Raw genomic sequence first — 16,659 nt, forward strand, 5'->3', positions numbered from 1 at the left:
CCGTGCGCTCCTGCTGTCAGCAGGAATCCCAGACGGGTTTCCACGGAGCGCTCTCGGCCGCGGAACACGGCCGTGTGCATGAGGGCTAAAGGTGGAAAAAGTTCTGAAATGATTGATCTTTGTCTCGTTGTTTTACATCACAGAAACCTGACATTTTAACAGGGGTGTGTAGACTTTCTATATCCACTGTATATCATTAAAGGTCCATTAGAATATGCGTGTGATATATTATGTGAACATTTGACCAATCAATGGTGGACGGGTTGTTGTTTTTTTTTAGTGTCCATTGACCTTATATCTAATTTATATGCACCTTGGCATTTCTAACAGTGGTCAGCCAGTTAACTGTAATCTTCTGCTGATGGTTAATACAGATTCCTGGGGCGTTCTGCTGATGTACCACCATACAGTATATTGTACTCAGATATGTCTACATGTTTTGGCCCCTTTCCAGACACTTAATATAAAGCAAAGCTTGGAATCCAGTTCTGCAACCACAATGCTGCAGCAAATCACAGATACCCAGGATACAATTATGCTGAATATAGAACAGAGGAATCCACAAGAGGGACTGTACAGAAGGAAAGGGAACTAAGGTCAAATGTACAGGAGAAATTATGTATACACATAAAAGTTCCTCCTATACACCAGCTCCTCAATGACTGTCTCCTCTCAAGCAGAAAAATGGAAAGGAAATGAAAAGAAGCAATAATTGAGTCTTATTTTATGTAATACTGACCCTATGTATAAAAATATAACTATAATACTGCTCCATATACAAGAATATTATTACTATAATACTGCTCCATATACAAGAATATTACTACTATAATACTGCTCCTATGTACAAGAATATAACTACTATAATACTGCCTCCTATGTACAAGAATATAACTACTATAATACTGCCTCCTATGTACAAGAATATAACTACTATAATACTGCTCCTATGTACAAGAATATAACTACTATAATACTGCTCCATATACAAGAATATTACTGCTATAATACTGCTCCTATGTACAAGAATATTACTACTATAACAGTGTCTCCTATGTACAAGAATATAACTACTATAATACTGCTCCTATGTACAAGAATATAACTACTATAATATTGCTCCTATGTACAAGAATATAACTACTATAATACTGCTCCTATGTACAAGAATATAACTACTGTAATACTGCTCCTATGTACAAGAATATAAATACTATAATACTGCTCCTATGTACAAGAATATAACTACTATAATACTGCCTCCTATGTACAAGAATATAACTACTATAATACTGCCTCCAAAGTACAAGAATATAACTACTATAATACTGCTCCTATGTACAAGAATATAACTACTATAATACTGCCTCCTATGTACAAGAATATAACTTCTATAATACTGACCCTATGTACAAGAATATAACTACTATAATACTGCTTCTATGTACAAGAATATAACTACTATAATACTGCTTCTATGTACAAGAATATAACTACTATAATACTGCTCCTATGTACAAGAATATAACTACTATAATACTGCTCCTATGTACAAGAATATAACTACTATAATACTGACCCTATGTATAAAAATATAACTATAATACTGCTCCTATGTACAAGAATATAACTGCTATAATACAGCTCCTATGTACAATAATATAACTTCTATAATACTGCTCCTATGTACAAGAATATAACTACTATAATACTGCTTCTATGTACAAGAATATAACTACTATAATACTGCTCCTATGAACAAGAATATAACTACTATAATACTGCCTCCTATGTACAAGATTATAACTACTATAATACTGCCTCCTATGTACAAGAATATAACTACTATAATACTGCCCTCTATGTACAAGAATATAACTACTATAATACTGCCTCCTATGTACAAGATTATAACTACTATAATACTGCCTCCTATGTACAAGAATATAACTACTATAATACTGCTCCTATGTACAAGAATATAACTACTATAATACTGCTCCTATGTACAAGAATATAACTACTATAATACTGCTCCTATGTATTATAGTAGTTATATTCTTGTACATAGGAGCAGTATTATAGTAGTTATATTCTTGTACATAGGAGCAGTATTATAGTAGTTATATTCTTGTACATAGGAGGCAGTATTATAGTAGTTATATTCTTATACATAGGTGCAGTATTATAGTAGTTATATTCTTATACATAGGAGCTGTATTATAGTAGTTATATTCTTGTACATAGGAGCAGTATTATAGTAGTTATATTCTTGTACATAGGAGCAGTATTATAGTAGTTATATTCTTGTACATAGGAGCAGTATTATAGTAGTTATATTCTTGTACATAGGAGCAGTATTATAGTAGTTATATTCTTGTATATGGAGCAGTATTATAGTAGTTATATTCTTGTACATAGGAGGCAGTATTATAGTAGTTATATTCTTGTACATAGGAGCAGTATTATAGTAGTTATATTCTTGTATATGGAGCAGTATTATAGTAGTTATATTCTTGTACATAGGAGGCAGTATTATAGTAGTTATATTCTTGTACATAGGAGCAGTATTATAGTAGTTATATTCTTGTATATGGAGCAGTATTATAGTAGTTATATTCTTGTACATAGGAGCAGTTTTATAGTAGTTATATTCTTGTACATAGGAGGCAGTATTATAGTAGTTATATTCTTGTATATAGGAGCAGTATTATAGTAGTTATATTCTTGTACATAGGAGGCAGTATTATAGTAGTTATATTCTTGTACATAGGAGCAGTATTATAGTAGTTATATTCTTGTACATAGGAGCAGTATTATAGCAGTTATATTCTTGTACATAGGAGCAGTATTATAGTAGTCATATTCTTGTACATAGGAGCAGTATTATAGTAGTTATATTCTTGTATATAGGAGCAGTATTATAGTAGTTATATTCTTGTATATAGGAGCAGTATTATAGTAGTTATATTCTTGTACATAGGAGCAGTATTATAGTAGTTATATTCTTGTACATAGGAGCAGTATTATAGTAGTTATATTCTTGTACATAGGAGCAGTATTATAGTAGTTATATTCTTGTACATAGGAGCAGTATTATAGTAGTTATATTCTTGTACATAGGAGGCAGTATTATAGTAGTAATATTCTTGTATATGGAGCAGTATTATAGTAGTAATATTCTTGTATATGGAGCAGTATTATAGTAGTAATATTCTTCTATATGGAGCAGTATTATAGTAGTTATATTCTTGTACATAGGAGCAGTATTATAGTAGTTATATTCTTGTATATGGAGCAGTATTATAGTAGTTATATTCTTGTACATAGGAGCAGTATTATAGTAGTTATATTCTTGTACAGAGGAGCAGTATTATAGTAGTTATATTCTTGTACATAGGAGGCAGTATTATAGTAGTTATATTCTTATACATAGGTGCAGTATTATAGTAGTTATATTCTTATACATAGGAGCTGTATTATAGTAGTTATATTCTTGTACATAGGAGCAGTATTATAGTAGTTATATTCTTGTACATAGGAGCAGTATTATAGTAGTTATATTCTTGTACATAGGAGCAGTATTATAGTAGTCATATTCTTGTACATAGGAGCAGTATTATAGTAGTTATATTCTTGTATATGGAGCAGTATTATAGTAGTTATATTCTTGTACATAGGAGGCAGTATTATAGTAGTTATATTCTTGTACATAGGAGCAGTATTATAGTAGTTATATTCTTGTATATGGAGCAGTATTATAGTAGTTATATTCTTGTACATAGGAGGCAGTATTATAGTAGTTATATTCTTGTACATAGGAGCAGTATTATAGTAGTTATATTCTTGTATATGGAGCAGTATTATAGTAGTTATATTCTTGTACATAGGAGCAGTATTATAGTAGTTATATTCTTGTACATAGGAGGCAGTATTATAGTAGTTATATTCTTGTATATAGGAGCAGTATTATAGTAGTTATATTCTTGTACATAGGAGGCAGTATTATAGTAGTTATATTCTTGTACATAGGAGCAGTATTATAGTAGTTATATTCTTGTACATAGGAGCAGTATTATAGCAGTTATATTCTTGTACATAGGAGCAGTATTATAGTAGTCATATTCTTGTACATAGGAGCAGTATTATAGTAGTTATATTCTTGTATATAGGAGCAGTATTATAGTAGTTATATTCTTGTATATAGGAGCAGTATTATAGTAGTTATATTCTTGTACATAGGAGCAGTATTATAGTAGTTATATTCTTGTACATAGGAGCAGTATTATAGTAGTTATATTCTTGTACATAGGAGCAGTATTATAGTAGTTATATTCTTGTACATAGGAGCAGTATTATAGTAGTTATATTCTTGTACATAGGAGGCAGTATTATAGTAGTAATATTCTTGTATATGGAGCAGTATTATAGTAGTAATATTCTTGTATATGGAGCAGTATTATAGTAGTAATATTCTTCTATATGGAGCAGTATTATAGTAGTTATATTCTTGTACATAGGAGCAGTATTATAGTAGTTATATTCTTGTATATGGAGCAGTATTATAGTAGTTATATTCTTGTACATAGGAGCAGTATTATAGTAGTTATAATACTGCCTCCTATGTACAAGAATATAACTACTATAATACTGCTCCTATGTACAAAATACAGTGGCATTTGGAAACGAACTTTAACTTAATTAACTGTTCCCAGTAACAGTAGTTTTGACGAGGGGCGCCCACACTTTTGCATGTCACTGTATAACTCCTATATAATACTGCCCATATTTTTATGCAACATATACAGCATGCGAGTTTGCCCTTAGTCTAAGTGATGAATTGGGGCCTGTGGATTTTTATGAAATCACAAATTAAAATAAAACTTGCTGAGATAATGAGACAGGCATTGTGCTGTCACCCTGACCGTCACTCTCCCACAGCACAGACCCGCAGTCGGACACAGGGAGGTTACGCAACGAGCACTGGTCTTACTGGTCTTGTTCTATTACTATGCAGATACAAAAGCTGAGTCTTTGTATACATAAAATGCTATTTTTCTGGATTTTACCCCCAATTAATTTTATTGATGCAAACAATTCACAAAATGAATGTATGCGTTAATATGGTGCATACAGTAATGGCTGATTTAAAGGGCCACTACACCTAATCTGCTTAAAGACAAGCTACTAATATCCTCTACACATACAGATGTAGCAAACGTCATCTGTGCAAGTGGTGCACTACTCAAGTGCACTGGCTGATAACAGGGGACGACAGACTACTCAGCTGCACAGATGGTAACCATAAGCAAGGTTCCAGGTGTCCCAAAAACCTGTACTCCATTGAAATGAATAGAGCTGTAATACCACATACAACCTGCGGGCAAGGGTGGCGCTGTTTTTTACATAAGGCAGCCATATTTATCCAATCCTTGGCAATCCCTTTCAGTGTAAGTTCTGCTCATGTATGAGCCTAGGCCAGGGCTTTCCTTCAGTTTCTTTAAAGGGATTGTCCAAAAACTTTATAAAACCTCTTCGGGGTGTAAGTACTAAAAAAGGGGCATATTCACCTCCCCGATCCCCCGCCTCTCCCATTCCAAGTCTGCCCAGTCCCCCGCCATTCTCTACTTCACCCACATCCCAATACAGGGACAGGTGTCCTATCTCCAGAATAGGACTCTCCTGACCCCTGACCTGCCCGGTCGGGTGGAATCTTCGGAAATCTTGCGGCTCCTGTCAGGTTTTTCCTCTTGTTCATTTGGAAGAGGTAACAGTGGAGATTTATCAAAACTGGTGCACAGTAAATGTGGAGCCATTGCCCATAGCAACCAATCAGATTGCAGTTTTCATTTTGCAGAGGCCCTTTTTATAAATGAAAGCAGCAACCTAATTGGCTGCTATGGGCAACCGCCAGGGCCACACCCGCAGTTAGACGAAGTGATCACCTCAGGCGGCATGACCCTGGAGACAGGAGGGGTGGCGGCAGGTCCGAGGGAAATGAACGCTTCCATTGTGGACGGCGATACGGTTGAATGCTGCCTAGTACCTGAAGCCTATCAGAGGCCATAGAAGGCGGTGCAATGATGTCATCATCATCGCGCCACCTGAGCCGGGCGGGCAGTGTATGGCACGGGACACAGGGCAGAAGAGGCCTGCACCGCATCACTTACAGCCACGTGGAGGTAAGTATTAGTGTTTATTATTATTTTTTCTTTGGCACCATGCTGTTGGGCCACTATGGGGGCATCTACTGGGGGCACTATATAGGGGCATTTTTTGCACTGGCACACATTATAAGGAGACATTTTTCTACTGTTACACATTATAAGGGCTCGTTTACACGACCGTGCCATTTTTGCGGTCCGCAAATTGCAGATCCGCAAAAAACAGATGCCGCCCGTGTGCTTTCCGCAATTTGCGGAACGAAACAGAAGGCCCATAATAGAAATGCCATTTTGCGGACAAGAATAGAACAGGACTGAATTTTTGAGGGGCCATGTAAAGGAGCAACGGATGCGGACAGCACACAGAGTGCTTCCTGGGGTTCCATTCCGTGCCTCCGCACCGCAAAAAGATAGAACATGCTCTGTCTTATTGCGGAACGGACAGATCGCGAACCCATTCAAGTGAATGGGTCCGCGATTCCCATTCGGCTGGGCCACTGTCGGTGCCCGTGCATTGCGGACTGCAATTCGCTGTTTACAGCACGGGCTTGGGCTTCACAGGGTCGTGTGAACAAGCCCTTGGAGAGAATTTTTACTACCGGTGGGATTTTGGGGAGCACTATTACTGGGGGGCACTCTGGCACAGTACCAGCTTAGCACAATTATTTTTGGGGGACATTATGTTTATACTTTTACTGTTAGGCCCCATGCACATGACCGTATGTATTTTGCGGTCTTCAAAAAAACGGATCCGTAAAAAATACAGATGACATCCGTGTCCATTCCGTATTTTGCGGAACGGAACAGCCGGCCCCTAATAGAACAGTCCTATCCTTGTCCGTAATGCGGACAATAATAGGACATGTTCTAATTTTTAGCGGAACGGAAATACGGACATACGGAAACGGAATGCACACGGAGTACCTTCTGTTTTTTTTTTTGCCGACCCATTGAAATAAATGGTTCCGTATACGGTCCGCAAAAAAACTGAATGGATACAGAAAGAAAATACGTTCGTGTGCATGAGCCCTTAGGGACACTATTTCCTGGGCACTGTTACTTTTTAGGGCACTGTGCCAATAAGGGCACTATTTATGTGGTACTAGTATTTTTAAGGTGACTGCTTCTGCAGTATAGTATTGGGGAGCACAGCGGGCACAGTATTGGGGGTGGCAGGATGGGGTGTTCAGAAGGTGGAAGGATGATGGCAAAGTAGAAAACTAAGATGTCTGTTTGTCAAACTCTGCAGATATAAGAGATGGTTGAAAGAAGTCATCATGGCGGTCTGGTCCAAATGGAGAAGATGAGGAAAGAAAATATCTACATCAGAGGAGACGTCACTGGATGTAATAGGAATGGGGCGCTGTATTACCCTGTATGCTTTGTAGTGCTGTATGTAATGTTAGGAGGGAAGGGGTTAGGTTGAGAATTTGGCATGGGGACTAAGGGGCAGTTTAAATTTTCGCCTCAGGCAACAGAAAGCCAAGGTGCACCTCTGGCAAGCGCACCACCTTTACTCTTGCCCACTTTTGGGCCTACCGAGTGAAGTCATGGCACAAGGAACTCTGAGGAGCATCTCAGCACCTTCCTTCCAGGGATCAGTATGGGTCACAGTGACAGACCCCCCCCCCCCCCCCCCCCCCAATCAGAAAATCAGAATTTGCACACATGGGGGGAGATTTATCAAACTGGTGTAAAGTAGAACTGGCTCAGTTGCCCATAGCAACCAATCAGATTCCAGCTTTCATTTTCTAAAGGAGCTGTCAAAAATGAAAGGTGGAATCTGATTGGTTGCTATGGGCAACTGAGCCAGTTTTACTTTACACCAGTTTGATAAATCTCCCCCATGGAGTAGGATTTCTCCCGGTAGTGAATAAAGAAGTGATCTGTGCACCAGAAACAGATGTTCCATGCCTCCCAGATAGACATCCATCTGCCCGGTCACCATCTGGAGCTGCCCTGAACTCCACTTCACCAGTTTCCTGTCTACAGGATGGTAATCAAGGAAGAATGTGCCGTGCCGCACAATGCAGGCCCCCGAAAAGACCATTACTTCCTATCATTATTATTATTTTGCTCACTTATATACCGAACCATTGGCCCAATAACGGACAAACGAGCGCCAATCGACAAACTATATTGTCGAACGCCGCTCGTTATGTGGCCAGAAATCTGACCCTAAGAAAGTACAAGGAAAGAACAGTGGAGCAGATTTACCAAACTGCCCATAGCAACCAATCACAGCGCAAAGTGGTCCCTTCCCGAGTTCGGGAAATGTTTTTTTACAGTAGAAATTAATTAGAGAAGTTATTGTGCGAAGTCTCGCAAGACTTCGCGAATCAATACCTTCGGCTCATCGAAGCCAATACATTCTAATACTGTAAGGAGCTCCTGCTCCGTACAGCATTAGAACAAAGTTTTATGCAAATTGACTTCCGATGTTTCATCCGAAGTCGATTCGCTCATCCCTAGTGACAACACACAGTTTTTTTCTGGCCGTTTTTCTCGTGTTTTTTATTTTGTTTTCATGTTTTTTAATGCATTAAAAAATGTGCCTCCAGATGTTATCTGTAAGTCTACGGACTTTATCTGAAACAGCACACACACTTTTTTGTGTTGTTTTTCTTCACTTTCTTCACTTTTTTGGGGTCCGTAGTGTTATTTTTAGGCAGCACACCCTGGAGATGGAGTTTTTTCACTCTTATTTCTGCCATTTTTATACTATACACCCCCACTGCTATTTTGCCCTGCTTGAAAACATATAGGTGTTAATGTGTGTTGTGTTTTTTATGGCTTTTTTTTTTTATTATAGGTAACTACAGAGGAAGGAAGATCAAAGGGGGTTATTTACTTGCCTTTTTAAAAACACAAAACACCACATAAAAAATGCCTGTAATGGGGTGGTTTCATGCTATGTTGTTGTTTTATTGTTGCTTTTTTTTTTAAACTTTTTTTTTAGAGCAAAAAACACTGCGGTCAAATGTCACACACTGGCTAACAGGAAATTAGGAAAAGCTCAACAATCGCTGCGCCTTTTGTAATTGTAGTGTTTTTTTAAGATAGCGTTTTAGCATTTTTTTTCTCCCTTTTTTTAAATCGCAGGATGCTGGGGTTGTGACAAAAAAAAACAGGAAAAAACAAAAAAAAATAGGTTTAAGACATCTTCAATAACCCAAACTGCACCCATACTATGGCCGCACTGACCTCGGCTTTGTCGATTTGGAACTTGTGGACTTAAGGCTAAATGCACACGAACGTTGTTTGTTTCCGTTCCGTTTTTTTTTATTATGTCCTATTCTTGTCCGTTTTACCCTAAGTTCACACCTGAGCGTTTTACAGCGCGTTCCTACGCGCTGTAAAACGCTCAACAAGGAGAAACCAATGCTTCCCTATGGGAATGGTTCTCACCTGGGCGTTTTACAGCGCGTACGATCGCGCTGTAAAACGCCCGACGCTCAAACAAGTACTTGAGCTTCTTTGGGTTGTTTTGTCGCGCGTTCCCGTACATAGACTTTCGGGAACGCGCGACAATGGGCGTTCGATTGTCTCTGTATGAGCGATTGTAAACGCCCGTACAATCGCGCATACAGAGCGCTCCTTTCAGAACGCTCAGGTCTGAACCCAGGGTTAGGCATTGTTACAATGGATCCGCAAAAAAAAAATGATGGCATACGGATGTCATCCATTTTTTTTTTGTGGATCCGCAATTTGCGGACCGCAAAACACATACGGTCGTGTGCATGTAGCCTAATTTGGCGGTAAAAATGTGTCCGTATTACAAGATGTGAACCCAGTCTAAAGGCCTCTTGCACATCAACTTTTTTTTTTCCATTTCTGTTCCGTTTTTTGCGTTCTGCATACGGACCGTATACGGAACCATTCATTTCAATGGATCCGCAAAAAAAACGGAAAGTACTCCATATGCTTTCCGTTTCCGTATTTCAGTTTTTCCATTCCGTTCAAAGATAGAACTATTATTGTCCGCCTAACGGAAAAGGATAGTACTGTTCTATCAGGGACCAGCTGTTCCGTTCCGCAAAAAAACTGAATGCACACGGACATCATCCGTATTTTTTGCGGATCCGTTTTTTGCGGACCGCAAAATACTTAAAAGCCATACAGTCGTGTGCAAGAGGCCTGTATTTATGAGACTGTATGGGTGATTGTCATCCTCAGGCCTCCTGCACACGACCGTATGGTTTTGCGGTACGTTTTAAACTGATCCGTTTTTCCGTTTTTTGTTTCCGTTCCGCTTCCATTCAGTTTTTCCGTTTGGTTTCCGTTTGTGACCTGTTTTTTGCGGAACGGAAACGGAAGCATACAATAATGTTTAAACAGTAAGTACATAAAAAAATTGGGCAGGGCATAACATTTTCAAAAGATGGTTCCGCAAAAACGTAACGGATACGGAAGACATATGGATGCATTCCGTATGCATTCCATTTTTTTTGCGGATCCATTGACTTGAATGGAGCCACGGATCGTTATTTGCGGGCAATAATAGGATAAGTTCTATCATTCAGCGGAACGCAAATACGTAAATGGAATGCATACGGAGTACATTCTGTTTTTTTTTAGGAACCATTGAAATGAACGGAATCTGCAAAAACGGAAAAAAAAATATTTGTGTGCAGGAGGCCTCACTTTCATATCAGGCCTGTATTTCCAGGAAAATACCGCGTGACGGTGAAAGTATAGAGGCTATTCCCCTTTAAATCTGTAGCAGTGATGGCGAGTGAGGGGTTAAATGGGCTTCCTGCAGCCAAGCGGGCGCACATCTGGAGCGCAGACACATAATGCGGTCACACAGAACCCTCTCCAGCCGTGTAGTAACAGATCTGCAGGAGGAGCGGAGCCACCCGCCTGTCGGTGAGGAATAGATTCAGGAGGCTGCGGTGGCTGGGCGTGCCGATCCTGACACGTGCTGCTCCTCTGAAGGCAAGGGCCATGCGGCGACGTGCGCCGCAGCACAGAGAGTCTCCAAAAAATTGCCTTAGGCGTATAAGATCCGGATGCGTTCAGTGAAAAATGCGCAATTTCCCAAGCAAGTTCATTCAGTTTTGTCTGCGATCGCGTGCAGTTGTTCATTTTTTGCAATCCTATTGAATGCGTTTTGCAAGCGCGTGATAAAAAACGGAGTGTTTACAAACAACATCTCTTAGAAACCATTCACTTCTATGGGGCCTGCGTTGCGTGAAAATCACAGAATATAGAGCATGCTGCGATTTTCACGCAACGCACAAGTGATGCGTGAAAACCAACGCTCATGTACACAGACCCATTGAAATGAATGGGTCCGGATTCCGTGCGGGCGCAATGCGTTCGCGTCACACATTGCACCAGCGCAGAAAACTCGCTCGTCTGCGAGGGGCCTTTACAGTTAAATATTTTTGCAACTTGCTGTCACGTGACTATTTTGGAGCTGCTTTTCGGAGAAAACGAGACTCGCATTGTGGTCTGCAACGGCAAAGTCACATCCGACTGCAACAGTGTAGCACCGCAACATATCGACTATCATTAGATGTTACGTCGCCTTGTGACATCACCATGTATGCGTCACCGTGCCGCCCCAGCCTAAGGGCTTGTTCACACGACCGTATGGCTTTTTCAGTGTTTTGCGGGCCGTTTTTAACGGATCCGTTTTCCGTTTTTTGTTTCAGTAGTGTTTCCGGTTCCATTCCGTTTTTCCGTTCCGTTTTTCCGTATACAGTATACAGTAATTACATAGAAAAAATTGGGCTGGGCATAAAATTTTCAATAGATGGTTCATCAAAAATGGAACGGATGCGGAAGACATACGGAGTACATTCCGTATGTGTTCCGTTTTTCTGCGGACCCATTGACTTGAATGGAGCCACGGAACATGATTTGCGGGCAATAATAGGACATGTTCTACCTTTGAACGGAAAAACGGAAATACAATGCATACGGAGTACCTTCCGTTTTTTTTGCGGAACCATTGAAATGAATGGTTCCGTATACGGAACTCAAAAAAACGGCCCGTATACAGAACGCAAAAAACGTTCGTGTGAACCGGCCCTAAGGCCTCGACTAGACAGATTTTTTTTTTTTGCACATGGATTTCCGAGTGGATTCCAAGCCCAGAAATGTGCGTTGTACAAGAGTAAACCGCCCCCCATTGATTTCAAGGGGAATCCGTGCAGATGCTCGTGGCTGCGGTTTACATCCACACGGTCGCTCCAAAAGAAGGAAATGTCCTTTCTTGGCGCGGTTTACGCGCGGACACCGCCGGAAACGCCAGCAGCTGTCTGCTTGCGGATTAGTGCTACTGAATAGAGCTAAAGTTGCATGCGGATCCGCCGCAGAAACCCTCCGGTTCCACGCAGTTTTTGCAGCAGATTCCGTGCACAAAAGACTCAGGGATTTCTATATATAAAGGCCTGCCCAGGATTTTTTTTTTAAAGTTTTATTTTCTAGAAACAGCGCCACCTACTGCATGGGCTGTAATTGAGCTCATATGTGATCGGTGGAGGTGTGCGGGGGGCACTTTGGAAAATGAAAGGTGGAGTCTGGTTGCTATGGGCAACTAAGCCTGCTTTGATAAGTCTCCCCCTAAGTGATCGGCTTATCGTCAACAAGTAGTCCGAAGTTACGTTTACTGGACCTTCAAAGGAAGTGATTCTCAGAGTAAAATCTGCTGACGTTTCGTTAGTTGTGTAACGACATACCTAAGTGATGAGGTTTGATCCCCAGAGCCGGGGCCGATGACATCATCGGTCCTGGGCAGTGTGACACAGCTCGTTTTCACTTTATTTATGTTTTTACGCTAAACAGGAATTTTATAATCGTTCCAGATATTTCGGACTACAGGAGCGAAACCAAGAAGCGGAGAGAGTAACCAGCGGAGCACGGGTGTTTCTCTGGTGCTCCGACTGACAGAAGATGCGCCGAATTTTTTGAAGGGGCTAAACTTACACCAGCCTATATTTTATTAAAGCGATATTCCAGGATTTGAATATTGATTGCCTATGGTCAGAACTACACAGCGCCATCCATTGTGTAGTGGACGTTGCTGGTAACTGCAGCGTTGCTACCATTAAAATCCTGGAATACCCCTTTAAGGGCATGTTCACACGACAGTGTGAAAACCCGTGCAAATTGCGGTCCGCAATACGGAAACGAGCAGCACACGTTCGTGTGAACGAGCCCTAAGACTGGAATATGACACTGCGGTCTTAATAAATACCCCTCCCCCTTTTCCTTGTTTCTGGAGCCGGCAACAAACAGGTCTGATCCCGGCACTGAAGAAGTTAACGTCCGGGATCTGGGCGTTCTCCAGCAGCTGTAGCAGGAATGCAGCTGTGCATGGTCACGTGGTAAGTGAAGGTATGGGAAGAGGTTAAAGGGGAGCTATAGAGGAAGGGGCCGCTGTCCCCTAATAAGGCCCTGCATATACTCCTATGTATTACTGATAGATGCAAAAAAAATAAAAAAAATAATGAAAGGTTTAAGAAGATTCACAATTTCCTCTGATCACTTCTTATATAACCTTTAACCTTTCATTTAATTTTCCAACCAAAGGTCAGAGACAGAAAAGCCGCTTATCTCCCACATACTGCATCCTATTTATAGACCGTATAGCTTCTTAAAGGGACATTACACCTAAAGGGATGCTCCGAGGCCATCACTGACCTGTCGCAGAAAGCGCCCGGCTAGATTGGAAGATTGATGATTTTTTTGGTGTAACTAGGGGAAGGGGTTTCCTGAAGCGGACCAGGGTTTTCATCTTCATCTGCAGCGGAGCTTACAATCTACTGTCCTCTGTTATCAGCCGCTTCAGGCTGGAGGGAGGTGGAAGTGTTTTACAATGGGATTAAGGACAGGAAGTGTGAAAATCCCTGCCCCCAATAATCACTACTAGTATATCACTAATCCATACACTGAGCTCACACTCACCTCTCATTCACTGAGCTCACACTCACCTCTCATTCACTGAGCTCACACTCACCTCTCGTACACTGAGCTCACACTCACCTCTCGTACACTGAGCTCACACTCACCTCTCGTACACTGAGCTCACACTCACCTCTCGTACACTGAGCTCACACTCACCTCTCGTACACTGAGCTCACACTCACCTCTCGTACACTGAGCTCACACTCACCTCTCGTACACTGAGCTCACACTCACCTCTCGTACACTGAGCTCACACTCACCTCTCGTACACTGAGCTCACACTCACCTCTCGTACACTGAGTTTACTATAATCCTGTATGCACTGAGCTCACACTCACCTCTCATACACTGAGCTCACACTCACCTCTCATTCACTGAGTTTACTATAATCCTGTATGCACTGAGCTCACACTCACCTCTCATACACTGAGCTAACACTCACCTCTCATTCACTGAGTTTACTATAATCCTGTATGCACTGTGCTCACACTCACCTCTCGTACACTGAGCTCACACTCACCTCTCGTACACTGAGCTCACACTCACCTCTCGTACACTGAGCTCACACTCACCTCTCATTCACTGAGCTCACACTCACCTCTCATACACTGAGCTCACACTCACCTCTCATTCACTGAGTTTACTATAATCCTGTATGCACTGAGCTCACACTCACCTCTCATACACTGAGCTCACACTCACCTCTCATTCACTGAGCTCACACTAACCTCTCATACACTGAGCTCACACTTACCTCTGATTCACTGAGCTCACACTCACCTCTCATACACTGAGCTCACACTCACCTCTCATACACTAGGCTCACACTCACCTCTCGTACACTGAGCTCACACTCACCTCTCATACACTGAGCTCACACTCACCTCTCATACACTGAGCTCACACTCACCTCATACACTGAGTTTACTATAATCCTGTATGCACTGAGCTCACACTCACCTCTCATTCACTGAGTTTACTATAATCCTGTATGCACTGTGCTCACACTCACCTCTCATACACTGAGCTCACACTCACCTCTCATTCACTGAGCTCACACTCACCTCTCATACACTGAGCTCACACTTACCTCTGATTCACTGAGCTCACACTCACCTCATACACTGAGTTTACTATAATCCTGTATGCACTGAGCTCACACTCACCTCTCATACACTGAGCTCACACTCACCTCTCATACACTGAGTTTACAATAATCCTGTATGCACTGAGCTCACACTCACCTCTCATTCACTGAGTTTACTATAATACTGTATGCACTGAGCTCACACTCACCTCTCATATCACATTCATCTTTCATACACTCACCTTTTATTCGCGTCTCATACACTTATCTCACACTCACCTCTCATACTGTACACTTACTTCTCATACACTCAGCTCACATTCATCTCTCAGACAAAAATATGGAGAAATCCAGCTTCCATAAAAATACATAGTTTATTTATGAAAATAGATTTAAAAAAAAGTCATACACACGGACAACAGCATTTATGCATTTCGGGTCATTGCATACAGACCCTTACTCGTGACATAATGCTGTACAAGTCACAGTACAAGACACTTACTTCTCATACACTAAGCTTACATTCATACTCATACACTCATCTCTCACACTCTCAGATTACACTCACCTCATACATATATCTCTCATAAACTGTGTTCAAACTCACCTCTCATACAATCACCTCTTATACACTCAGCTCACACTGACTCGCCTCATACTGGGAGGTCACGTTCACTTCTCATACACTCACCTCTCACAAACACAGCTCACACTAACCTCATACTTGGAGCTCACACTCAAATACACTCACTTCTCACACTCACCTATCATTCCCTGAGGTCACACTCTCGGCTCAGACTCATCTCATACACTCACTTCTCACACTCACCTCTCATACTCTGAGGTCACACTCACTTCTCATACACTCACCTTACACTCGCAGCTCACACTCTGAGGTCACACTTGCCTCTCATAATCTGAGGTTACACTCACTTCTTATACACTTACACTCTCCTCTCATACTCTGAGGTCACAATCACTTCTCATACACTCACCTCTCAGCTTACATTAACTTCTCATACATTCACCTCTCTGCTTACACCGAACTCTCATACTGAGGTCACACTCACCTCTCATACACTCCTCACACTCTCAGCTCACACTCACCTCTCACACTCTAAGGTCACACTCACCTCACACTCTCAGCTTAGACTCGCCTCTCATACACTCACTTCTCACACTAACCTTTCATACTCGCAGCTCACACTCACCTGTCATACACTCACATCTCATACTCTGAGGTCACACTCACTTCTCATACACTCACCTCTCACACTTGCAGCTCACAGTCACCTCTCATACTCTGAGGTCACACTCACCTCTCATAATCTGAGGTCACACTCACTTCTCATACACTTACCTCTCAGCTTACACTAACTTCTCATACACTCACCTCTCACACTCTCAGCTCACACTCAATTCTCATACACTCACGTCTCACACTCTCCTCATACTCTGAGGTCACACTCACGTCTCACACTATGGCATCTT

The 16,659-nt window shown here is 41.2% G+C and overlaps 1 protein-coding gene across 1 annotated transcript in view; it reads right to left on the reverse strand.

Moving 5' to 3' along the window:
- Positions 1 to 16,659, reverse strand: part of ST6GALNAC3 (ST6 N-acetylgalactosaminide alpha-2,6-sialyltransferase 3) — a 207,170-nt gene that overhangs the window by 190,306 nt on the left and 205 nt on the right. The window lies entirely within an intron of this gene.

This window comes from Bufo bufo, chromosome 9, assembly GCF_905171765.1.
Source record: "Bufo bufo chromosome 9, aBufBuf1.1, whole genome shotgun sequence".
Lineage (NCBI taxonomy): Eukaryota > Metazoa > Chordata > Amphibia > Anura > Bufonidae > Bufo > Bufo bufo.